We start from the raw sequence: 26,475 nt of genomic DNA, 5'->3' as shown, positions 1-26,475 counted from the left end.
TATGCCTATGTGTGAATCGCTTGCATGTATTTAAGTACACCCGTGTCCAGCAATGCCCAGAGGAGACAGTTCGATAGTTGTTAGCTGCCATGTGAGTGCTGGGATTTGAACCCAGATCTTCTGTAAGAACAGCCAATGTTCTTAACCCCTGAGCTATCTCTCTGCCCCACTGGATATTTCTCTTAAATGACCCTTCTGCGCAGCAACCCTGACATGCAGACTGGGTTGGGGCCAGGAGCACAGAGCCTTGGAGTACTTGTGCTTTAGTCTTGGGAGTTTTTCTCAGTAGCTTCAGGCCCTGCCCTTGGTTCCTCCATGGACTGATGTGACTTGTAGGTATGTCAGGTCTTCCTTCTCTGCTGCTGCTATCCTCCTACTCCACACTCCCCAGGAGAGTGGCCATCTTTCCTCCAAAGATGTAGTTTCCCTTTCCTGCCACACAATACTGTTCCTAGAAATCCATTCGGCACTCTTGAATCTGAGAGCTGCCCCCTTTTTGCAAGGTTGTGCATCTTTGGTGTGAGGGAGGTGGGGCCCCTGTACGAAATGGAGCAGTCAGGCACCCATCCCAGGAAGCACAATTAAGAATGTTCCCAGCAGGAAGGCTGCTCTCTGGGAAGCACAGAGAGCTGTTAGGACAAGTGACCTTTCTAATCACGCCTGACATTTCACAGCCTTGAAGGCGGAAGAGCTGCCCTTATTCAGGAGGCGAGATGTCGCGCTGCGTCACCCCAGACACCTGCGTCTGAGGCTGAGGTGACTTGGCTTCCAGTCGGCGCGGTGAATCAGAGCACGCAAAGGGCTTTGTTTCCTAGGAAAAGAGAAAACACTGAGCAGGAGGCTTATGTGAATGGTGGCTACATTTAAACCAGGGACAGAAGGATACCGCCTCCCCTGAGGATTAGCCAGCTCACAAGAGCTCAGGTGGCCGGGCTGATCCAACAGGCCTGCACGAAGGAAACGAAACAGGATCATCTTCCAGCCTGGCCTTGCTTTTTACCCATTTCAATATGAAAACAGCTTCATCGATTTTATTAGCATAAAAAATAAACATGCTTATTCTAAGGAAGATCACACAATGTATATAAGGAAGAAAATTAAAATTTTAATTCTATCAGACAAGATAATCATTGTATAGTAATTATGTGTGTGTGTGTGTGTGTGTGTGTGTGTATGTGTGTGTGTGTGTGTAATATATATTTGGTCTTTTTGAAATAGGGACTCCCTGTAGCCCCAGCTGGCCTGGAACTCACTATGTAGACCAGACTGGCTTTGAACTCACAGAGATCTGCCTGCCTCTGCCTTCCAAGTGCTGAGACTACAGATGTGGGCTCCCATGCCCTAACTACTGTTAATATTTTAAGGACAACTAGGCAGAGCAATGTCTCACACCTACAATCCTCCAGTTCAAGGCCAGCCTGGATTTTGAGTGAGACCCTGTCTCAGAGACAGAGACGAGAGAGAGAGAGAGACAGACAGACAGACAGACAGAGACAGAGACAGAGACAGAATATATTTTGAGGACATGTCTGTCATAAAGCTGCATTTTTAAAACTTAACGTCCTGAATACACTTCCATGTCAATGAACTGTAAACTGAACAAAGCCCTTCTTGAAGATCTATTGCAATCCATTCCCTGAACAGAACTTCTGAGGTGGCCTCTGTTGTCTAAAGTCCCCTGAGGGGCTGCACCATTCCTGGAGGGTGTGCGGTACCAGGTTAATGTGTGGAGTAGATGGAGCAAGCTCCATTTCCTTCTTTCAGTTCCAAAAACCCATTTAATATACTGTCATCAGATAGAGGATGCATCAAATATTAAACAAAGAATAGATATTGCACTTGATCTTAACCAAAAGACTGAGGAGTGCTCTCTTGATTTTAAGTCATGAAAGAATACCCTAGAATTAATGTCCTCATAGTTAAATCTTCCTTCAGTTAGAATACTTTCTTATCATAGACTCCTAGATGTGGACTTGCTGAGTTGAAGACTATGTATATTTTTATAATATTTTATTATTTTTATGTGTATGAGTGTATTGCTGGCATGTAGGTAAGTGCACTCATGTCCTGAAATGCCTGTGGAGGACAGAAGAGACTGTCAGATCTCCTGGAACTGGAGTTACAGACAGTTATTAGCTGCCATGTGGGTGCTGGGATTTGAACCTGGGTCTTTTGCAAGAACAGTGTTCTTAACCACTGAGCCATCTCTCCAGCCCTGCATTTTTGTTGTTGTTGTTATCAATCTTCTAGAAAGGTAATATTGGTGCTCATCACCAGCAAGAGAGGAAGGTCTTTGATTCCCTAGTTGCCTTGATGTTGGGGATTACTATTCCTTTAAATCTTTGCCAATTTCAGGAGAGAAACTGGTATATCCTGATGTTTTAATGTGCATTTCTGTTTAATGGAGTTAAAAATATTTTCTTGAGCCAGGTATAGCGGCACACACCTTTAATCCCAGCATTCAGGAGGCAGAGACAGGTGCATCTCTGTGAGACTGAGGCCTGCCTGGTCTTCATAGTGAGTTCCAGGCCAGTTGGGGCTATAGGGAAACCCTGTCTAAATTTTTTTTTCTTGCATTTATTCCCCTCTTTGGGAATGTCAATCTTTCTGAAGTTTAGTTTTAAGTACCTTCTATACAGTGAAGATAATTATTTATTGTCATTGAAGTTGCAATTACTTTTTTTTCTTTTGGTCTTTTTGAGACAGAGTCTCCCTGTAGCCCCAGCTGGCCTGGAACTCACTTTGTAGATCAGGCTGGCCTTAAACTCACAGAGCTCCACCTGCCTCTGCCTCCCAAGTGCTGGGATTAAAGGCATGTGCTACCACATCCAAGCTGTAATTTCATGTGCATTCTGCCATGAAGTTAAAATCATCTGATGTTGTCTGAATGGCACATGGCTCCAGCTTTTTTGAAATCCCATTTAGAATGGCCTTCTTTATTCTGCAGTCACACAGATATTTATGTGTTTTCTTCTTGTGTCTCCCTCTCTGCTCCTATGCTCTCTTGACCACTTGCCCCCTCCCTGAACCCCACCTCCCCATGATCTATCTTCATTCCTCAATTGTGAGGCTCCTTCTCTTTGCTCAAGTCTCAGATGAAATGGCGTCTCTGCAGAGCTCTTTCCTGGTTACATAATCTAAGGAAGGTTCCATCAACCCCCATTTTTCTTTCTCACAGCACCCTGTTGTTTTCCTTCATAACCTTTATAAAAATGAAGCATATCCACGGCTTGTCTATGTATTCAATATTTGCTTCCCCAACTAGACTATAAACTCTATGGAAGGCAGAAATCGCAGCTATTTTGCATTCTGAGTGCCTAAGCCAACATCTGGCACATGGTATATATACAAAGGATATTTGTTAAAGGTCATGGAATGTTAAGTCCAACTAAAATTTATTTTGGTGTAAGGTATGAACTAAAGATTTCATTAAAATTTTCCAGATGGTATCTTGTTATTACAGTGTACAACAACAAGGCAGACTGGTTCTTCAATAATCCCTATTTCATCCGAGCACCAAGAAGTGAAACTCAGGACACGGGAGGGGGACGGAGCCTCTGGCTCTCACTGCCCCCAGTCCTACCATCTCCTGTCTCTGCAAAGACTTCCCTTTCTCATTATTGCCTTAGCCCTAAGTGCTTCCTTTGCTTATTTCAGGGCTTCACCTAAAGTGAATCTTTAATTAATGGTATTTACTGCCAGATTCAAATCACCCAAATGGCAGGGGAATCAGCTATCTTTGATGCATTTCATTCACATTAGCCTTTGGAAACCCTGAGAAATCTCTTCTCCCTCCAAAGCACGGAGAAACTAGATTGTTCTACATCCTTTACTTTTCTAGATTTCACCTCTAATAGTTGTGAACCTGATGACAGACGTGGAGGGTTATCAGAGATAAAAAAGGGAACGTGGTGACACTCACATGTGCTTTGAAGGTTTCAAGTGCTAACTTGTGTTATATCCATTTAAACACTTCAAAACCTGTGGGGCTGGCGAGAGGCCTTAGTGGTTAAAAGCACATTCACCAAGCCTGATCACTTGAGTTCTAGCTCCAGAACACCTGTGAAGGTAGAAGGTGCAAACCCACTCCACAAAGCTGTCCTCTGACCTCCAAGCATGCATTGTGGTATGCATATCCCCCCAATACACATATCGTGAACACACACAATAATAATTAATGCACCTGTAAATTAGCTTCAGCAGCTTTACAATCAGGCTTTGGGAGGTTATAACTTTTAAAATCTATTATCAGTAGGTTTTTTCTAATTTGTGAAAGTAATAACACTAGGCATAAAATAATGGAAGAAATGACAAAAGAATCAAGTTCATTCCATTTAAAAGCTTTTAATGAACTTCTAATACTCAAGGAAATTGAGCTTGATATTGGTAGTACTAATTCTCAAAGGAACACAATAAAAAGCTATCAAATATCATGTACCTCTAAAACAATGGAAGTCACAAAGAGGTGTCAATTGTATCCCATTTAAAATTTATAAAATCTAGAGGCCGGTGAGATGGCTCTGTGATTAAAGTACCACCAAGGCTGATGACCTGAGTTTGATCCCTGGACCCCACATGGTGGTAGAGCGAACTGACTTCTGAAAGTTTGTCCTCTGACCTTTACATGTGCGCCATGTCACATGCGCCCATACACATCACACACACACACACACCAGAAGGAAAGTAACACATATTGCACAGCAATTCAAGACATACGTGTTGAACAAGTAATACTATATGCTAAACAATCTTGAAATTGTATTAAAACACAAAATACATGAACTCTGCTGAAAAGAACTCTGCTTGACAGCCTGATGCAGGGTCAGTTATTCATGAACTACATCTAAATTAATTTGGCACCATTAATACATCAATAGAGTCCAAGACTAACATGTTTACAATCTAACATGTTTGCTTTTATTTATTTACTTATATATTGTGTATGTATGTGTTTGGGCACACATCTTTTACTACATTTATTATTTTGTGTACACATCACACACACACACACACCAGAATTAATAAATAAAAATGCAATAAAAATTTAAACTTCAACTTATTAAATCTAAAAGCATTCAACATTACAAATAATCACAGGATATAACATAAATTAATATAAATATAGATCAAGATATAATATAAATTAGATCCCATATGATAATAATGCATTCATTATAATGTAAAAAATTATAGTGATGCTGAATAGAATGTCATAAGACAAGGGCTTTATACAGTGTGGAAGGGAGAATAAAGAGAGATATTTCTAGAATAGAATTTCCCAGAAAGAAGCAAGAACCTGACAAATGTTCATACACCAGCAACTCTTAATCTTACTTCTATAAATCTACCTGAAAATGCTCACCAAATGGTTGTTCAGTAAAGCATTAAAATGTGACAAGTGCTGACAATAAAGGGCATGATTTTAATGTTTACAGTTCTAGCCACACTGGGGATTATTTGCAACATGCTTCCACAGGTTTATTTAATGACATGGGATATGCTCCCGAAGTATCCAGAGTTTGCCCCTAAATTTACTGTTTAAATTGTGCTAATATTTGATGGGCAATAGATTGTAATAGAAATAATAAAGTGTTAATAGTCTATCTGTAAGCCGTAGGAGTACAGATGAAATTTTAGTTTTCTTGTTAATATTTTCCAAACTCTTTACAATCAAGTATGATATGTTTATTTTTTTAAAGGGGAGGGTGGGTGGGCTGGAGAGATGGCTCAGTTGTTAAGAGCACTGTCAGTTCCCAGCACCCACATGATAGCTAACCACTTTAACAATTTCAGTTTCGGGGGATCTGATCCCCTCTTCTGGCCTCTGTGGGCATTGCATGACATGGGTGCACTTATCATGTTTGCAGCCAAAACACTCATACACATAAAATTAAATCAATACCTTGTCTCTCATCCCCCATCCCATACCTTAATAATGTTAACATGGTCTTGGGCTACCTTCAATGAAATCTGGAAAAGGAATGTAAGAAGCTTCTGTGCCTCTTGTGTCAGGCAAACATCTGCTACATGCCCTTAGGGACATATATACCCAGAAGTGTGTAAAAAGGGGGTCATTGATATACAGACTCAAAACCACTGATTGTGAAGAATTCTAGAATACATAGGCAAGATCTAGAAGCCAGTCTGACTGCCATTAAGCAGAGCAAATTCACTCTCAGTGTCACCCCCGAAGATAGAAGCAAAAGCTAAAAAAAACCAAATAGTGCAGATTTGTGTTTAGAAGATGAAAGCTGTCTAGTGATTGCACTTGTCCCCAGTGAAAGAAGAGCCTCAGTGAGGAGGGACACTCACCTCCGGGACCAAGGTTGGATAACTACTCAGTGGTAAAACTGAGAAAGACCTGGCTACCACTGAGTAGTTGCATTGGTAAATGCCTCCCAGGCCCATAATTTATGCTTAATCCATCATAAAATGGAGAGGAGTGTCTCGGAGATGCCTCTCATTCTCCATTCTCTGAGCCAGCTCCTCTGTTCCAAGAAAGAAGGCACCAATGCCATTTGAAATAGGGAGTATTTGTTTGTCACTGAGACAAGATGGGATAAGGCTCTGGGATCAAGGAAACAGCTACATCAGATAGAACTTTGGAGATTGCAAGTGACATAAAACTAACGGAAACTATATCATGCAAAACAGAGACGAATTAGCCAAAACTCCGGGAAGCCAAAGGGAACTGTATGTGCAGCACGGATGGAGCCAAGGGCTGTGTGTCTATTTCCAACCGTTAGTCTGTGTAGGCTGAATTTGGCTACAAGAGAAATCAGGCCTGTTCTTATGGAAGCAAGACAGTCTCTGACAGCCTGGAGTTATCTCGCACTTCCAGCTCATACACTCAGCTTACATTGACAGTGTCTCCCCATACAGCTTAAGTACTATCCCTGCTTCAAGGACTTGACCATGTGACCCATTCCTAACACATTGCTGTGCCCCAAGGAGTCCTTGGATTGGTTAAGGCTGGTTTCATGAACACATTCAGAACCAAGATGTAGTGGGAGCAGATTAGCCTTATGTGGAAAGAAGTATCCTATGTTCACTGTAAAGAGATCTTGCCTATGTTAAAAATATTTTGAAAAAGAAATGTAACTGCTACCATAGAAATCTATTTCATGCCCAAACCATGTGGTAATTCCACCTCTCTTCTAGCTTGAATTTCTCCTGCTGTAGTTTCTACTGATGGTGTTCTAGTCCATCTTCAGGGTAGATTTCAATCAAAACTTCTTCCCTAGCAGACACACTGTGAGGGTTAATTAAGTTTTCCAGAAACCATCTGTAAAGTGCCATGGGCTCTTCAGGACCAACTGCTTTGTAAAGATATGTTGTCATTAGAATCAACTCTTCATTTTTATGCTTATGAAGAATGGAGAGGGAGGTATGGATGGATCAATAGGCAAGAAGGAAATCTACAAATTGATTCAAGGCTTCATTTTAACCATGGTGGCCATTTTCTTCCCCTTCTAATTACTTTGCTTCTGCCATTCACAAGAAGCAAACATGAAAATCATGAATGGATTAGCATGTCTCAGAACGGAACACTAAACTTGGGAACCAAGAGCTAGGAGTGGCTAAACAGGTTGTGTAATCTGAGCTCAACCAGGCTGAGTGCCTGGAGGATTAGCAGCCGGCTGTGTCGAAAGGCTTTTCTTTTTTTAGCTCAGGTTAATGAGCCATGAATGATACATAACTGTCTGGGCAGTGTGCGAACGTCATAGTCTAGGCTCCTCTATCAACCTGCAAGATGCTTTCTGGAGACTGTCAGAGACAGATACTGGGAAGCATAGTGGGTTTCCAAGACAATCATAGCTTGGGCTTCAGGAAGTAAAATATGGGCTGAACCACAAGCCATCTGGGGCACATAGTAGGGTTTTTCTGTGCCAGGTGCTCATGCAGGTCACATGCACCCATCATCAACATTCAGAGTGAGTGACCCAGGAAACAGATTTCTACTTGTTTAGCAAGGCTGAAGGTCCAGGATAAAGCTCTGCATGCCTGACTTAAAAAAATTCTCCCAACTTTTAATTTGTTAGAACAAGTTAAATTTTTACCTCATCTAAATTAAGCACTCAAAATCTACTATATGAAACCCAATTAAGATGGTGTACACATAATCCTCCCTGTGCTGGGGAGGTGGAGACACATGGATCTTTGGGGCTCAAAAGTCAATGAGCCTAGCTTAATCAGTGAGTTCCGGGTCAGTGAGAGACCCTGTATATTTTTTTTTAAAAGGTGGACAGTACCTGAGGAGCAACACCTGAGGTTGATGGCTAGTCTCTACACATGCACATACACATATACACACACCAAAAGTTTAAATAAATCTCACTATATGATTTTTTAAAGTTTTTATTTTATGTGTATGAGTGTTATTCCTGCATGTATGTAAGTGCATCTGTGCTGTGCAATGCCCACGGAAGACAGAAGAAAGCATCAGATCCCCTGGAACTGGAGTTACCAACAGTTACTAGCTGCCATGTGGGTGCTAGGATTCGAACCCAGGTCTTTTGCAGTAACAGCCAGTGCTCTTATCCACTGATCCATCTCTCCAGCCCCTGCTTATATGTTTTAACATGGAAATGCAATGAAAGATATGTTAATGTTGCTTCCTATATTAAACTCTCCCACCTTATCCCAGCCTAAAGGAAACAAATATAGTATTTTCTCTAGGAATCCTATTTTTCAGAGGACTTAATTCTCAAGTGACTTGGGGAACATTGTTTTCTGAGACTTTCTGATGTTTATAATAAAAGTAATGTGGGAGAATCACAAAAATAAAAGCATATAAAGAAAAATTGGAAGAATGGCAATGAACCCCCACATGTATATACCTATGTATATACATGCACACATATATATACGTGCTTACACATCTGTCTACCTACCTATGCTTTCCCTGAGACAATTGAGAAAAAGTTACAGACTTTATGGTATTTTCCCTCTAAATACTTCTCTATGGTTCCCATTAAGAACAAACATATGAGGCCAGCAAGATGCTTCAAAGTAAGGGCCCTTGCCTGATGACCTGAGTTCCATCCCAGATGGAGGGAAAGAACCAACTCCTGGAAGTTGTCCTCTCATCTCCATGACAACATACACACACATACACATACACTAAACAAATGTAAAAAGAACAAGTATTATATTCTTATATAAGCATAATGCAACGATCACACTCAATACTTTTAGCATTGATACAATTCTAAAAGCTAATATAATGGGGCTCAGAGGTTAAGAACACTGGCTGCTCTTGCAGAGGACATAGTTCGAATCCCAGCACATGACAGCTAACAACTGTTTGAAACTCCAGTTCCAGGGGAATCTGACGCCCTTTTCTGACCTGTGTGGGAATGATTTTATGTTTATGAATGTATTGCCTGCATGCATGTTAAGCGCACTCGGGTCATACAGTTCCCCTGGATGTCAGCAGAGAACATCAGATTCCCCTGAAAATGGAGCTATGAATGATTAGCTGTCATGTGGGTGCTGGGAATCAAACCTGGGTCCTCCCTTAACCGCTGAGCCATCTCTCCACCTCAAAAGTAAAATAACTTTTAAAGCTGATATAAAATATATATTCAATCAATTTGAGTATCCCATATTGTTCTTTAAGCTGACTTTCTTTCCATCTACCTCGGACTTTGTTTATCACTCAAGATGTTGGTAGTTTTTAGAAAGGGAAGTATCTGGGCCAGTTCTTTTGGAGGCAGTACCTCGCTTGAATATACACCCCCCTCATAGTCACATTCAAGCTAAATGGGTGAATTCTTAGCTGTGTGACCTTGAGCAAGTCACTGGATGAAGCAGTGCCGCACTTAGTCATAATGTTACCTGTCTCCTAAGTTGGTTGTGACAATCAACTGAAGTTAGCATGGGAACAAGCAAAACTCAGCACCTGAAAATTGTTTGCTCTGTGATTAGTCTTATTGTTAGCACCATTCATCAACTTGATGAATTCTGTTTCCAAATAGGCTTTCATCTTTCTGGAAAATTTCCACAGTCCCTAACTCCAGTCTCATCATCTGCCAATGCAGACTAATCCAAACCCTGAAAACCTTACTGGATGTTCAGGAGAATCAAATAAGAAATGAGACGTACAGCGCAATACAAACTAGAACGCACGAATACACACAATACAAGGAGACACTGGTACTGCTCCCTATGCCTACATGCTTTTAGATTGCTTTCTTGTGTAACATAAGAACCCAAGGTGGGAGTTACAATGAAACCAGTGTTCAAGAAAATTATTGTTTCACTTGTATTTAACTAATGCAAAAATGTCCAGGCTTTTTTAAAAGCAGCAAAACCTAATTTTCAAATGAAATTCACAGAACCCCAAAATATTAGATTAAAGCAAAAGCCCATTGAGTGCAGTTTGGGGTCGAGAGGGTATACCTAAGAACACCCTTGTAAAGTTCCCAGCGTAGAGCCAGGTGTTGTGATAGTAAAGGGTCTTCTTGGGGTCACCCTGATCTCCTTAGCATCTCTGTTCACAGAACCATGCCGACATTTGTTTTCTACTTTTCATTCCTGGCCCATTTCTGCTGAGGAATGATGATAACTATAAACCCCAATGATGGTTTCCTCAGTTCATTATTAATTGCTTATAAACATCTTTCCTGGAAATAGCATTAAATGACTTGCACTCAACAAGGCAGACTTGACATATGGCATAATAAGATACAAGTATGTCTCTGGCAGAGCAGCTCATGCTGGGAGCCGCCTAGTGTCACCCACACCTGCATGGCACATGTCCCAAGCTGGAGGCTGAGCATTTCTACAACCACACTCCAACTCTAGTCCGAAAGGCATCCAGCTGTACTCCTGAGGGACAAGGCTTTATCTATCTGACAACTCCATAGCATGCTGTTTACACTAGAGTGAGAATACATAAGGAACAGAAAACTGACAAGAACCCCATTCCTGCTGTGTGCCAAGTGGGTCACCTGCTTCTTGTTAATCTTCACAATCAACCCCGAAAGGCAAACAAGAAAATCTTCACTTAGGTATCTTGTTCAAGGTCATTCAGCCTTAACAGAATGGGATTCAAACCAAGATCTTTCTGGCTCGGAAGACTATTCATGCTAAAATGGGGGGGGGGGGTTATGGAGTGACCTATTTTCTTAGTTGGTGCTACTTCTAGTGACACCATTGGTGGTTTCCAACCACAAGTCTATGAATTATTGCCACTGTCATCTGCTGTGATCTTTTCAACAATCATTTGAGTCAAAGTACTAATAATATCAATTAAAGTTTATACATTACCATGTGCTGAGCTATCCCAGCTGCTGGCTGTAGTCTTAACTCTGCCCATGTGAGGTAGAAACTGTTCCTATTACTGCTAAAGATGATAAAGAACTAAGTGGTTTGGTAACATGAACAGAGGAATGTTGCAAATCTAATCACCAGCATAGCTGAGATCTAAGCCCAGGGAGTCCAGTTCTAAGATCTGGGCTCTAAGATTTAGGCCAAAATTGAACAAGCATTAACTTCTAGCTCCAGTCTACAGACAAGGAAGGGTACTAAGAGGCTCAGAAGGGCAGAGTGACCTGCCCAGGATCATGTAGTGTTCTGTGTAAGAAAACACACCGGAGGGAGAAGGTCATAGAATAGTGTGGACAAAAGTTAGGTGTGGTGGCACATGCCTTTAATCCCAGGCAGAGGCAGGCAGATCTCTGTGAGTTCAAGGCCAGTCAGGTCTACATAGTGAGTTCCAGGCCAGCTGGGGATACAGGGATACTGTCTCAAAAATAAAAAAAAAAAATTTAAAAAAAAAAGATTCTTGTATTGGCTGGAGCTGCTACAATAGAACAGGCGTGTTGAATGACTGATTTCTGGAAGCAAATTAAACTGAAACTAGGAAAAGCTGATGAGAGGATAAAGCACAGTAACTAAAGCCAGACATACTGGGGAGATAGGGGTATATATGTGTGTGTGTCCATGTGGGTGCACATATGTACACATGCATATGGAGGCCAAAGGCCAATGTTGTCTTTCTCAATCACTTTCTACCTACTTTTTGAGACAGGGTCCCTCACTGAACCTGGAGCTTTTAAAGGGAGCAATTGAGACCTTTGACTCTTAAGACCCACACTCTAAACTTTACGCTAATTACTGTTGCAAGCTGAGAGTATGATGTTATTATGGGACATAGAAGTTCTGATATGAGAAAAAGTCTTTAGATGATCTCCCAAGGTTCCTGGGATCCATGGCCACACACAGTTTAGTCACTGTATAGCCCCAAGAGACTCACTCACATAGTCTACAAGGAGACCTCACTTTCCGAAGTTACACTGTATATACAGCCTACATGGATACATGTGGAAGTCCTGTCTGGGTAATGAAGCTCCTTGTTGTGAACCGAAGTGTGGTCCCACCTTTCCCCTGCCTCTTCCTATACACCCCTCTCTCTAGATACTCTGGCCTTCAGTCCTTTATGTTTGCTAAAGTAGATTAAAAATGCCTAAACATTTTTTACACCCTCCTTGTTCTCTCCTCTTGGTTCTAGTTGGGCTTCACGACCACTTTGATCATTATAATGCAATACAAGTGATACTGTGCTGATTTCTTGGTCCCACACACTTGGAGCACAGTCCCTAGGAGCCCGAGGCCACCATGTAGGGAATCCAGCTACTGTGAGCACCGTGATGGAGCAGCTATCTATGGGTCAAAGCCTTAGCTAAGCCTAACCTTCCTACCATCCCTGTTAAGACAACAGGTATACGAACTAAGCCAGGTTGAACCCTCCAGGGCAGCTCGCCTGTCAGCTGAATACCACTCAGTGACCTCAGCCAATGCCACAGGGAACAGGTGCCTAGGCAACTGCTGCCCACATGCCTAACCCACAAAACTGTTTGATGAATGAGATGGTTGCTGTTTTAGAAGGGTTGTTAGGATCTAGGGGATAGACCTCAGTAAAGTGCTTACCACACAAGCATGGGAACCTAAGTTCAGGTCTCCAGTATCCATGTAAAAAGCTGAGCATGGTAATGTGCCTGTAACCCCAGCACTGGGGAGACAGAGACAGGCAGATTCCTTGAGCTCACTGACCAGCCAATCTAGCCAAATCAGTGAGCTCCAGGTTCAGTGAGAGACCCTGTCTCAATCATTGAAGACAATGAATGTCAACCCCTGCCCCCTTCCACACACACACCAAAAAAACCCCAAAGAGGTGCTGCTAGGTACCCTATTGTACCCTTAGTACTTGCCTGTCTAGGACACGGGAACTCACTATCCCCTTTGCTGAATGAACCCTTCCTTCTCCTCTTCACCTACTTGATGCCTGTCTTTCAGCTCTAGCCCATACATGGCTCCCTCAGGGCCTCCTCCTGTGGGGGACCTTTCTGGCCTCATCCTCTTTCTCACAGCATGTATTAAAGTAGCAATTTATATGTGTTTGTGTGATTACATCACAAAGATCTGTTTCCCTTACTAGATGGTAGCAGGGACCACAAAATCCCAGGCACCTAGCCAGCACCTAGCAAACAGTATATACCAAAGTCCTTCAGGAATGAATGGATGAATGGATAGATGGATGCATGCATGCATGCATACACAGACATGTGATGCAAGCCTTTCAATCTGTTTTCAGGTGGTGTTGGCCCAGGGGCTGCTTTGGCCTAGGGAAGAAGCCAAGCAAGTGGGGATCTAGAAGTTGCCTTCTTTACCTTTACACACAAAGCCACTTTTTTACTTGTCTCATACATTGATATTCCTCATATGATGCATTTGGGGGAAAAGTTCCACCTCCTAAAAAGTGTTTGGAAATTGCTCCCAGGGACCTCACCCTCTTCCCAGCCGTCTCCCATCTTTTCTTCCATCTTCCTTCCTTGCAGAAACTTCCAGAGATATAAGGCCTGGCAAGAATTTAAAAATAGAAACCCCTAGCCCTCCCTCTCTCCCTCTATTTCTTTTCCTTCTCAACACCCTGTAATTTGCTGTAAAAAAGGAAACCGTCTGGATGTGCTCCATTGAAAAGACACTTTTTTTTTCTGATTATACAGCCCACAGATGCACTCCCCTCCCTAGTGCCTGACCAAGCAGTGGGGATCAGTGGGAGCAGTAGGGCTGGGGCTGGGCTCCTGGCAGCAGCTGCTCCCCTGCCTGGGTGGGGCCTAATCATGTGCATACTGTCATGTGCACATGCAAGTGCATACACATACATAACACAGTATAGCAGGCCCTGAGCCTTCTTCCTTCAGACTTCCCAGCCAGAACTCAGAACTCACATGGGTGTGAACCTGTGAGGGCACAACTAAGGTGTGGCCTTAGGAGCTCCTCAGGGTCCTGAGGCTGCAGTGGGACTCACCTACCAGGGAGGGAGGCAAGTGTAAGTCATGCTGTTCCTGGAGTTCAGGCCTGGAGCCTGGTGGCAGTCTCCTAAGTTTTGTCAGAAGCATAAGAGGGAGTGGGGGGGCGGGGAGAAAGAGCGAGAGAAACAGGAGGTAGCAAAAGCAAAGTGAAATGTGTTCTATAGATGTGTGTGCAGCCAGTAAACACAGTATATTTATGAATGAAACAAGAGACACTGTGGTATGGAAAAAACCCTCTTAGCTTTTAACATGTAGAGACCTAGTTTTCAGCTCCCATCTATCACATTGATACTGCATGGCTCTGGACAGGTGACCGCCCTTCTTCCTTCAGTTCACTTACCTCTGAAATATGATAATGAGGTATACCTCTCAGCATTGTCACTGGATTCAATAAGTTTACGGGATGGTTGTGTATGCTCGATAGTTAATAAGGGCCTTTGCTATTACGTAGCAGACATCTTCACTCTGCCTGTGTTTAGAAATGTTTAATAACAAGATTAAACCAATAATGGTCGCAACTGCCCTCAGCAAGTTATGACATTAAAATCTGACAGATTACAACCACCTGACAAAATTCAGATCTGCAAACTATGATCTAGAAAAAAAAATAACTATGGAAGAATAATAAAGCACAGAACAAAGTATTCAATGACAAAGCTGTAATGAGGGTATTTTAATGTGGATCAAAAACTGATGGACGTGGGGCTGGAGAGATAGCTCTGCAGTTAAGAGCACTGTCTGCTCTTACAGAGGACCCATGTTCGATTCTTAGCACCCACACAACCATCTATAACTCCAGTTCCAGAGGATCCAACACCCTCTTCTGACTTCCACAGGCATTGCATGACACAAGTGCACTTACTTGCAGACTATATACTCATACACATAAAATAAATAATAAATAAAATATTTTTAAAAACTGATGGACCTGTCTATTGCATTAGTTAATACTTATTTTGCTTAAAAATCATTTCTCTAAAGGAAAACTTCCAATGACATTAAATGAAAAATAAAAAAACAAAAGAAAAAAAAGCTTAAATTCTTTTTCATATTTTTATTTATCTATTTTATGTGTATGTATGTGGGCATGTGTGTGTCGTGGTGTACATGTGGAGGTCAGAGGACAACTTGTGGAAGTCAGTTCTCTTCTTCCACCCTGCGGGTTCCAGGAATTGAACTCAAGTCATCAGGCATGGCAGCAAACAAGCGGGTTTACTTACTGAGTCATCTTGCCATCCTGGAAACAGTTTAAACTACTCTGCATTAAAAAAAATTGATCATAACTTAAATCGACTTTAGGGAAGTCTCTATGGAAAAATACATCCTCAATAAGAGATCCTAAATATAGCTATAATTTAAATTGAAACTGTACATATGTATAAAATCAAAATGCTGTGGGAGAGGCTGTCAAGATGACTCAGCTCACCTCCCAAACAGAACAGACTACACAAAGTCGTCCTCTGACTTCATACATGTGCTGTGCCATGCACACTCACATACACATCATGCACTCTCACATGCACAATAATCATTCTTTTCAGTGATAAATTAAAACAAAATTCCCTGGGAATCTAAATGGTGAGCTCAAACAGTGGGTTGGATGATAAGGAGAGTGGTGACAAGAACGATGATTATTATGAAAAATGCTTTGGTAACAAAGGGGCGATGGGTGGTTAGGTAGATGTGCTGGGATGTCCTGGTGAGACACAGACAATGTGTGTGGTCCCTCTGCCTTCCCATTATTGGGATCTGCCCTCTGTCACTCCTCTGTGTGGCCCAGGTACAGGGTAAAAGGATGGGTACGGGGAGGTAGTTGGCAATAACACTTAGCCCTCCAGTCCTTGCATATGGCTGGGATCACACAGGACAGCCTACAGCACAGACTTCCCAGTGTCTTTACAGGTCATGATAATTTCACCTCAGGCTGAGAGGTGGTAGGTTGAGGGTGCACATGCTCCAAGCTCTTTGCCAGATAGCCTGCCTGTATGTGTGCATGTGTGTCAGCATGGTTGGGACAACGGGTCGTCTTCCACCCATTCCACCACTTTTATTGGTGAGTCTTTTAGCAGAGCCTGGTATCCCAATTTGGTCCTTTTGTCCCATGTACACCTCCTCTTCCATCCCTCTCCTCTGTTCTTCTTGACTCTGGTATTTTTATATGAGGATGATGCTGATGGCAAACAGGATTAGAGATTCATCCCAGAAGACAGATGTAGGAGAGCCGATTAGAGAAACTGTTTCAGAAGTGGTGAGAAAGGGCACTCAGGACACATATCATGACCATGTACACATTTAGATAGGCCTAGCACATAACTTTGAGCTTATTTATGCCTATCTCATTTCCTATCCAAATGTTTACCAGCTATTTGATCATCTTCAGATCTTAAATAGTGCCTCTTTACCATGTCTAACATGTAGCCCTACCCTCCTACCTGTTATGGTCTAATATATTTTCATCCCTCCAGGGGGCATTGGATAGCTGGAACTATTTTTTAAGCTCAAGGACAATTTATTAGAGTTTAAAAGGAAAACCCCAGGGCAGGTAAGCTGTAAGTCTCGAAGCTGTCTAGAATGGAGGAGGATGAGGAGAACTGCAAACAGAAAGAACAAAAGCCATGCTGCTTGAGGTAAGGTGGCATGGAGGTTAGCCACCTGCTGGCAGGCAGCCATGGAGCAGGGAGGGGAGCTGACATTCTAACGAGACATGATTTCTCTGGCACCCAGTTCAGATGTGTTGTATAAGATGGATAGGGTTTTTCATCTGCTAAGAGAGGACATGAAGTTGGGGTGGTGGTGGGGGGTGATAGTGATGATGGGGGAGGAGTCTGAATATGATCAAAGTACATTGTATGAAGTTCTTGAAACAATTTTTTAAAAAGAGTAAGAAAGCCCCAAATGTTAGTTAGGGCATTTAAAAGCATACATAATCTCTGGCCAACATCCAAAAGCAAAAGACAGAAGAGAAGAAAAAGAAATAACTATACCTTCTATGGAAAGGCAGGCAGACCCAGATGAACCTCAAGGTGTCTCAAAATGCAGCAAGTAGCTTTGTAAGGTAGTGAGCAGTCCATCACTGAGAAGCCAGTAAATGATCAGGAGGGCAGACATGAGAAACTTGCATATGTACCGAGTTCAGTGACTTGCATAGAGTCCATAGGTGTTTTCTAGACTCTTCTAGGGTCTAAGACAGACTTGACTATTGGGGATTTACAGAATGAAGTCAAAGATAGAATAAAAAATACCTATCCATCCATCATATACATCTTAAGAGTACTACCTCTCCATTGTTAGAGGAGGGCGTAGGGAGAAGTAGAGAGAGAGGAAAAGAGACAAGTACTCATAAGAAGAATTTTGTCCCCACCTCACTGCAAGGTTGGGCTGAGGGAAGCCGTGATATTTGTTCTTGCTCATGACAGCTTCTCTTTCTTCTTCTGGGGGATACAGGTATCAGCTTCGAAAGTCTGGATCTTAATTTTAATAACCTTGTACTCTAAGTGATCGCATTCAGGCCACGAAAATTCACAAGAAGCTGATTTATATTTACAGTAGAGATGCTCCTTTTTATATGAGAGGGCTTATGTTCCCACATCAAAGGAGCTGAGCTTATGCAGCACAGAAGCCAAACAAAAGACAAGCAGCGTGTGTAGTGACCCAGGGCACAAACAAGTGAGTCAGATGCTTTTAAAGTGATTTGGAGTGAGCAATAGAAATACACCTTTTCCACTCTAGGGAGCAATTCTTTCCAGTGCCCCAAGTATTCCCTTTCTCTCTCTCTCTCAGTACTGTGTTACAGTTGCATAATCCCCTCTAGGTCCCCCATTTGACAGTTCTTGGATTGGTGCCAGTGGTTGGTGATACCATTTCCAGGCGACCTCCTGAGCTGCCCATGAAATGTGTTCACTCCAATTACAGAGTGCTCCTGTTTCTCTGCCTTTGGCCTAGTATCTTCAAGCAATTCCTGGAGTCTAGTATTAGATCATTTTTCATCTGTGAAGCTTTTGTATAATTTATAAATTCTTAAAAAGTCAGAAAAGTGCCAGAGACTAGTAGAGATGATTAGTCCAATACCCCTTCTTAACCAATGAATAAACAGCAGCCCCAGAAAGAGAAATAACCTCACCCTTGTGGAGAGGCTGGGGACAGGCTGGGACTGAAAAAACCAGGCCTTTGCCCAACTGTTCTGTATTAGTTATATATCTTGTTGTAACCAAATACCTGGCAGGAAGCAACCTTAGGAGAGAAGGGTTTATTTCCAGGGGACATAGTTCATCATGACAGGGAAGTCATAGTGGTAGGAACATGAGGCAGCTGGTCATATCTTGTCTAGTCAGGAACCAGAAAGACGTGAATGCTGGTGATCAGCTTCCTCTACTTTATTCATTCTGGGATCCTGACTCATGTGTTTGTGCTGTCCACATTCAGAACGGATTTCCCGCTTCTGTTAAACCTTTCTGGAAAGGCCCTCAGATACACTCGGAGATGTGTTTCCTTGGTGATTCTAAATTCAGTCAAGATGACAATGAAGATTAACCATCACCTGCTCCCAGAATGTCTCCATCCTTCATGCCCTCAGGGACGGACCTCCTCTGGGCATCAGCACTCTTGGGGCCTCAATGTGGCCATCCATAGCCTTACTCCCAGACAAGTATCCCAGCCATATTTTGTCTCATTGCCTTGAACATTAGGGAAGTTGGAGTCTCTTTGCAGACACTCCATCCCCAACCTATTATAGAACCAGTAAGTATGAGCAGAGTCATTCCTTGAACGGGTGAGTTGATTTGTACAGTGGGTTACTTCTTTAAATGGCTCTTCTACTCATTTCCCAAGCACTGGTGGCCCACAGGAGCTAGAGCGCTCAAGTGTGATCTGAGGACCAGCTTTAGAAGAGAAAGGGCTATTTTTTTTCCTCTATACCCCTCTCCTTCCCTACCTTCCATCTTCAGTTGTGTGTGTGGTGGGGGTGGGCATGTGTGTGCACACAAGCATGTACCTGCATGAAGAGGCCAGAAGTTGATGCCAAATATCTTCCTTTATCATTCTTCATGTTATTTTTTGAGATGGGGCCTCTCACAGAACCTGGAACCCCCTGTTTTAGCTAGACTGGTTGGTCAGCAAGCCCCCCAGGATCCACCTGTCTCTATCTCCCAGTCCTGGGGTAACAGACATACACTTCTGTGCCCAGATTTTACGTGAATACTGAGGATCCAAGCTCAGGCCCCTGTGCTTAACCACTGAACCCTCTCCCCAGCCCTGTTGTTTACAGTTTTTTGAAACATGATCTCACTGTGTAGCCCAGACTGGGCCTTGAACTTGTGATCTTCCTGTCTCAGCCTCCCAAATGTTGGGATCACTGGTGTATGCCATCACTCCTAGCTTGTAAAGGACTGCTTCTAACACTAAAGGTCTGTTTTGTCTTCGAGGACATGAACTAATGCCATATTCCTTGGGTTCTTTTCCCTAAAGGCCAAAGAACCCCCTTCAGGAGATGAAGGGGAGGATGTTGTGCTCCCCTTTTATTCTGACTATTCTGTTTCCATTCCTGTGTTCTGAGCTTATACCAGAAAGTTGTCTTAGTCCTCATGAAGTACAGATGGGAACGAGGACACCGGGAAGGGAAATGAAGCTGAATTGTGCTTTCCTTCTTTTTTAAATAAATAATTTATTGAGAATTTCATACATGCATATAAGGTGTTTTGATCAAATCCATGCCCACTCCCTCTACTCTAACTCTTCCCACATCTCCCCATCAAGCTTATACCAGAAAGTTGTCTTAGTCCTCATGAAGTACAGATGGGAACGAGGACACCGGGAAGGGAAATGAAGCTGAATTGTGCTTTCCTTCTTTTTTAAATAAATAATTTATTGAGAATTTCATACATGCATATAAGGTGTTTTGATCAAATCCATGCCCACTCCCTCTACTCTAACTCTTCCCACATCTCCCCATCATCAGCAGGTGCTCTTAACTTCTGAGCCATGTCTCCAGCACCTCTATTTGAATATCCTTTATTATGGACTACCTCTAAGTATAAATTAAACAAATCTATAATTACTGTGTTAGCTTTCTGTTACCATAGCAAATTAACTGAATTAATGTAAGAAGAGGAAAGGTCTTTGGAACAGAGTATGTTGCTAAGAGGCCCAAGGACATTTTGACTTTTAGCCAAAAACTGGCTACTTTTCTTTGGGGTCTTTTTACCCTAAGTGCCTAGGCAATTCCTGCCTCCTATTCTTATCACACCATCCTCTGAAGAGGTTACCCAAATTGCCAATAGGGAATCGGGGCACAGACCGCTCTGGCTTCTTCCATGCTGAACAGGGACACAGGGTGAGGCAATTGGAGGACCCCCTCAGTGGGTCTATCTAAAAGACTCCCAAATTGTCTAACTCTTGTCTCTAAGGGGAAAAGAAAGTCCTTGAATCGTGAATAGGAGATGTGAAGGAGACGTAAAGGCAGGAGCAATTAGCATTACTTGCTTCCCCTTTTCTTTTCTTTCTTTTTTTGATTACGTATTAGAAGCTTGTCATATCTTCATAAATTATAAAATGACAGTTCAATGGTCTCCTTCAATGAGTTGCTCCCCTTCCTAACTGAATTTATGATGAACTTTCAATAAGATTTGACAATAAAAGTCCAAATGTACAATAAAAATAAAACTGCTTAGTAGTTATAAATGATGGCTCATTGCTTTGAATTTAGAGTATTAATAAAGTAGGGTTTCCTTGAAATTTTTGAGTTTTTATCAAGATTTCATCTCAAAAAATAGTTTCTGGAGCTATTGTGTTTACCTGTATATTTTCAATGGCTCAACTTTGGTTTTTGCCTTGATGCTTACTATACCACAGGCCAACAGATTACAGATGGGCTGATTTTATTAGTTCTGCCCCTGCCCCCACTTCACTGTAAGTAATGGTGAAAACACAGTTATCAAGTACTTTGAATCCATTATTCTTCCCAACATTTTTATTAGATAATTACCACTGTGCTCCAATCCTGCTGGTGAGGAAACTAGGGCCCACAGAGATTAAATAACTCCCCTAACCACCTATGAAAACCATATGCCCCAGTGCGTATTCATGCCAGAAAGCTTGCATTGTCTTGCTTCCCCAGTCTTGTCTATTGGCCTTCATGTTACACATTTCTACAATGGCAAAAAGAACACACACTACTATAAGAACAAGTTCCCCCAACCATTATCACATTCATTTATTTGAGTAAGAAAATATTAATATCACTCTGAGACAATCAATAGTGCAGGAAGTGGTGCCATGGCTTCAACTACAGGAACAGACAAATGAGCACACACACATTCTAGCACACAGGTATGCATGCACTCACTCAGACGTTAAGCTCATTTGGAGAGCTCTCTGTAATAGAAGATGAGTTACACTTGTGACTGTTACCATTATAGTTCTTTCAGAGAAGTCAGAAACACAGAAGTGAGAAGGTTTACAAACTGGGTACTTTTATGATGCATACTCTAAGTACACTGTGTAAGAAAGTTCTTCACCCTGGCTATAGCACAGCTTAGGACTTGGAACTGTATATTGTAGCCAGGATAACCTTTAAATGTGGTGGGTCCACGCTACCATGCACTTCTTTGGGGCTTTTTCCTCAAAGCTTCTCTCACCTGCTTTGGGGATGAGGACCAACCCTTCTCTGTCCCTCCCTCCTGCCATGATGCTTTCACAGCCAATTACAATTCTATTCCACTCCCAGCAAGGGAGCTGGCAGCTTTGGGTCTCCCCAGCAGGACTGGCTGGCTGCAATTAATGTCTCTTCTAGAGACTGATTAGCCAAGGAGAGGCCAGAATCCTTATTGTACCCCCAAGCCCATAGTTAAATTAGGAAATAGAGGTTTCCTGCCTTATTGCCTCTATTCAGAGTCCTCAGTTAGTTCAAATGTGTTAACCCTTTGCATCTCAGGCTCAATGGTGGAGCTGGGTCAGAGAGCCAAGAGATCATCTCTGGCCTGATGTTCTCAGGAATAAAAGAGGAGAGACTCCTTGACTCTTTTTAAAATCCCAAGTCCAGATCAATGCAATGAGCTAGGAACCTATTATTGATCACAAGCTAAAAGCTGAGGATTTAACAGAAGCCATAGACTTCTGGTTAGTGCTATGTTGGAGCTTTGAATGTAGAAAGTAATGTGTAAGAATGATTTGCTTGCGGGGTGTGGTGGCGCACACCTTTAATCCCAGCACTCGGGAGGCAGAGGCAGGCAGATTTCTGTGAGTTCAAGGCCAGCCTGGTCTACATAGTGAGTTCCAGGACAGCTGGGGCTACAGGGAGACCCTGTCTCCAGAAAGTTCAAATGAGGGAAACGGAGAAGAAAATTATGTGGCAGACATTTTACATATAGTAGAGTAAGGAATTCCCATAAAAACGCTGCACTTTCACTTAACTAAAGCTCAGCTTAAGAAAGTTTTCCAAGGCCACAGAGCTAATGTGATGGAATGACGATATTAATAGCCCCCCTGTTGCCACTTCCTTTTGGCTACGCTTATCGGCATCGACTCTGGAAGAGCCACGTGACTTGCTTTGGCCAAGAGAATCTTAGAGAACCTGCTAGTGGGAACTTTCCTGCCATCGTGCCAATAAGCTGAGCAGTGGATCAGAACTGGGTCATCCCCTCCTAGATCAGTCAGCATCTGCCAATTCACAGATTCCCAAAGTAAATCTAGCCAAGATCAACCAAACCAAATCAACTGAACCACTCAACTACCTTGTAGACATGTGAAGAATAAAAAGTGGTTGCTGTTGTAAGCCTTTGGTTTGGGGATGCATAAGCAGAAACATAGCAGCTGGCGTTAACTGACAGTGCTAGTAGATGGAAGAGCCTGGGCACTCTCCATTCACTATGAAATTGCAGCAAGGAAAATACAGTTTACATTAAGGTACCTTTTAAACCATAGTCTCTCAATCCCACAAGAGGTTGTTGTTTTTTTTCCCCCTGGGGATGACCTGAAATTCTCAAACCTGAGTAATTTTAGGCTGGGTGTGGTGGCATATGCCTTTAATCCCAGCACTCGGGAGGCAGAGGCAGGCATATCTCTGTGAGTTTGAGGCTAGCCTGGTCTACATAGCAAGTTCCAGGCCAGCTGGAGCTACAGGGAGATGCTGTCTCAAAAACACCACCCCCCCAAAATGCACACCTTAAATCTGAGTATCTTAAAGGGCAATAGTGAGCAATGATCTGGCTGGTAGGTCTTATGTGTCACAGGAACCTTTCAGTCCCAAGTACTTAGCCCCATAATCGCTGTCTCGGAATCTGAGCTGTACAGAGACATTTGATAGGAGTCTCAGTCTTTCCTATCGGTCTATCTGTTCCTTCACAAAAGCAAATCACCCAGACCAAGATTCTGCAGGCTCCCCCTGGATAAATACCTCTTGGTCCTTCATAGCCGAAACAACCCTTCCTCCCCCAGAATTTCTTTAATTGCATTGCTGGTTGTTCTCAATCAATCTCTGCCCCAATCCTAAAGCTGCAAACTACTCCTTCCCCAAGCAAGGTACAGAGATAGATCATCCACATTTCCTGAGCTCTTTCTCAGGTCATGGTTGTCGTACCCTTGACATTTATCTCTGAGAATATAGAGAAGGGACAGGACCTTGAGCATAGGGTAAGTAGCTGATAATGTGGTTGAACAACAGTGTCATCTTTCTGAAGACCAACTTGACAACATAGATCCACAGCCTTAAAAATGCTCATGCCCTTTGAATTAGAGATTCCATTCCAGGATGGTCTTCTACGGAATCATGGATATGATCCATGAAATCAGAGATCACTGGGAGATTTTTATATAATAGGTATGAATGAAAAAAATGCAAGTTAAAAATAGGCTTTGTATTATGTTCCTGATTTGGAACAATTGTGTGGGAGAGAGAGGGACTATAGTTACAAGGAAATTTTAATTTGTAACTAATCTCTACATATTTTAAGACTTGGCTTTTCTCTCCTACCCCAGCCTCTGTGCAGATGCAGTCCAGTTATCTTAGACATAGCAGGAAAACTTGTTTTAAAAACCTAAAGACTAGCAAAGATCTATAAAAAATGACTGAAATGATCAATGATATGAGAATGGGATCTAAATATAGAGCTTTTCAGTGTAGATGGATGATGTCTGAGGGGAAGTGGAATAAAGTATTAAACAGTCTAAGAAAAAGGGGAACATGAATATGGTTCACCAAATCCCAGAAACTTGAAGACAGCAAATCATAATCAGTTGCTTAATTGCCTGGTCATTTGACAAAGATTAAAAGCAAATAAAAGAGAGTTTTATTTTATGTACCAGCCCCTAATTAAGTGAAATGCAGGCTAAAACTCATGCCAAAAGCTGAGACTCTGAATGGATTTGGAATGTGTGCCTTCATGTGAGAATGTCTCTTGGGCCAGGGCCATCTTCAACACTAGGACTGAGAGTTGGTGTTCCACATAAGGCTGCTGCATGGTTCCTAAGACACTGCCAGTTATGGCCTCAGTCCTTGGGCGAAACAGTGCTGATCTATAAATAGCCCCCCATCCCTTGGTATATAACTACACTGCTCTATCACCTTTGCCCTACACTGGTTTTCATGCATGATCTCAAAGAGAACACTGGGAAGCTCTGGTGAGCAGAATAGACTTTCGGGTTCTTTCCATTTGTTGGGATTGGGGGCAGTCTGACTAGAAGCTGGGGGTGGGGAAGAGGACCTTTAAGACCCACCCACTCACTCCAAACCCCTCCCAGGTCCAGAAGTAAGGACTATAGGATTCTTTGAAACAGAAAATAAAATTGCCAAGATGATAGAAGCCACAACCACTTGGAACAGCTTAGCAAAAGCTTGGAGCCAACAGACCGGAGTCTTAGTCACATGCCAGAGTCATTCAAATTCACTTAGCATGCTTTCTGCTGTCAGGGAACCATGGCCAAGATTTCAGGAATAGTACATTTTCTTGAAAGGTGTGAAAAGAACTGAGCTGGGTTTGCAGCAGACTCTGGCATTGGTGTCCTTGTCCGACAGGGATGTGGGACCTGCTCTTGGGAACATGGAACCTGGACAGGGTTTAAATCTGAATTTTTCCTATCTCAGTGTGGCCCCATTGTACCATCTTAGGGAAGGCCATTACCTCTCCCGGTTTACTTAAGTGAAGTATAATGGTCATAAGACTGATATGAGGAGGAAAGGAAGTCCCATGTGCAGGAACTGTAAATAAATGCATTTACCACAATCTCTTTAAAAAATAGGCAGAGAGGGGCTAGAGAGATGGCTCATCAGTTAAGAGCGCTGGCTGTTCTTGTAGAAAACTTGGGGCAAATGCCTTTTTGCCTCTCCTGATGCTCTTATGTTGCTACTTTTAAAAATTGTAATTATTAATGTATATTATATTCAGACTAATGAGTTTCACTGAAATTTCCATCCATGCGTAAATTGTGCTCCTAGATCATGTCCACTCTCCCACCTCCTTTCCTTTTTAGCTTCTTGATTCTGTTTTTTCTGCCTCTCCTATCCTGTAGTTGTTCCCATAAACACATAAAATTGTAACTCTGCCCAAAATAGGAGAGGGAAAGAATGATGGCTATAGACACCCATGACTTAACACCGCCCACCCAGTCACAGGGTCCCAGGACATAGAAACCCATGTGACAAAGGAGGCTGGATTGAGGAAAAGTGGATCCTAAGGAAGGATATAGAGGCAGGTGGGTGGATGAGAAGCTGGGGCATCTGTTTGGTTCCTCCTGCCTCCAAAATGCCAGGGCAGGTTTCAACACTTGGAGACGTCACTTTCTCCACAGTTACCACCTATTTTCAGGCTCATGAACTTCATTTTCAAGACAGTGAAGTGAGGTACTTGGTAAGGCAACAAACTGTAGGGTCCTCTTATTTGCAGAATTTGGGAGAAGGGTCTGATCCCCACCTCCCTCTGCTAGGGTATAAAGAGATTCAGTAAGGGTAAGGTAATGGTACCACTGTGAATACTCCCGATGCGTCAACAGGGTTCAGAGCGCTTTTCATCATGTCTTATCTCATTTACTCCTTTTGAGGACCTGGGAATACAGCAAGTATCTTTGGTCCTACTTTACACCTGAGAAAACTTGCCTAAGGTCACACAAGTAATACATGGCATAGCCAAGGGCCTCACTAATCATGTAATACCTTCATGTCAGGTGC

General features: G+C 42.5%; 1 protein-coding gene and 1 non-coding gene across 3 annotated transcripts in view; one reads left to right on the top strand and one right to left on the bottom strand.

Annotated features, from left to right (window-relative positions):
- Window positions 1-26,475, top strand: part of March4 (membrane associated ring-CH-type finger 4) — a 112,322-nt gene that overhangs the window by 49,784 nt on the left and 36,063 nt on the right. The window lies entirely within an intron of this gene.
- Window positions 1,682-1,869, bottom strand: LOC115068923. The gene has a single exon (XR_003848265.1). It is a non-coding gene; the product is annotated as a U2 spliceosomal RNA (small nuclear RNA).

The sequence above is a fragment of the Nannospalax galili genome, unplaced genomic scaffold (assembly GCF_000622305.1).
Source record: "Nannospalax galili isolate Female #2095 unplaced genomic scaffold, S.galili_v1.0 scaffold127, whole genome shotgun sequence".
Taxonomy (NCBI): Eukaryota; Metazoa; Chordata; class Mammalia; order Rodentia; family Spalacidae; genus Nannospalax; species Nannospalax galili.
Note: the sequence above shows the minus strand (reverse complement) of the source record. Positions and strands in the feature narration are given on the sequence as shown.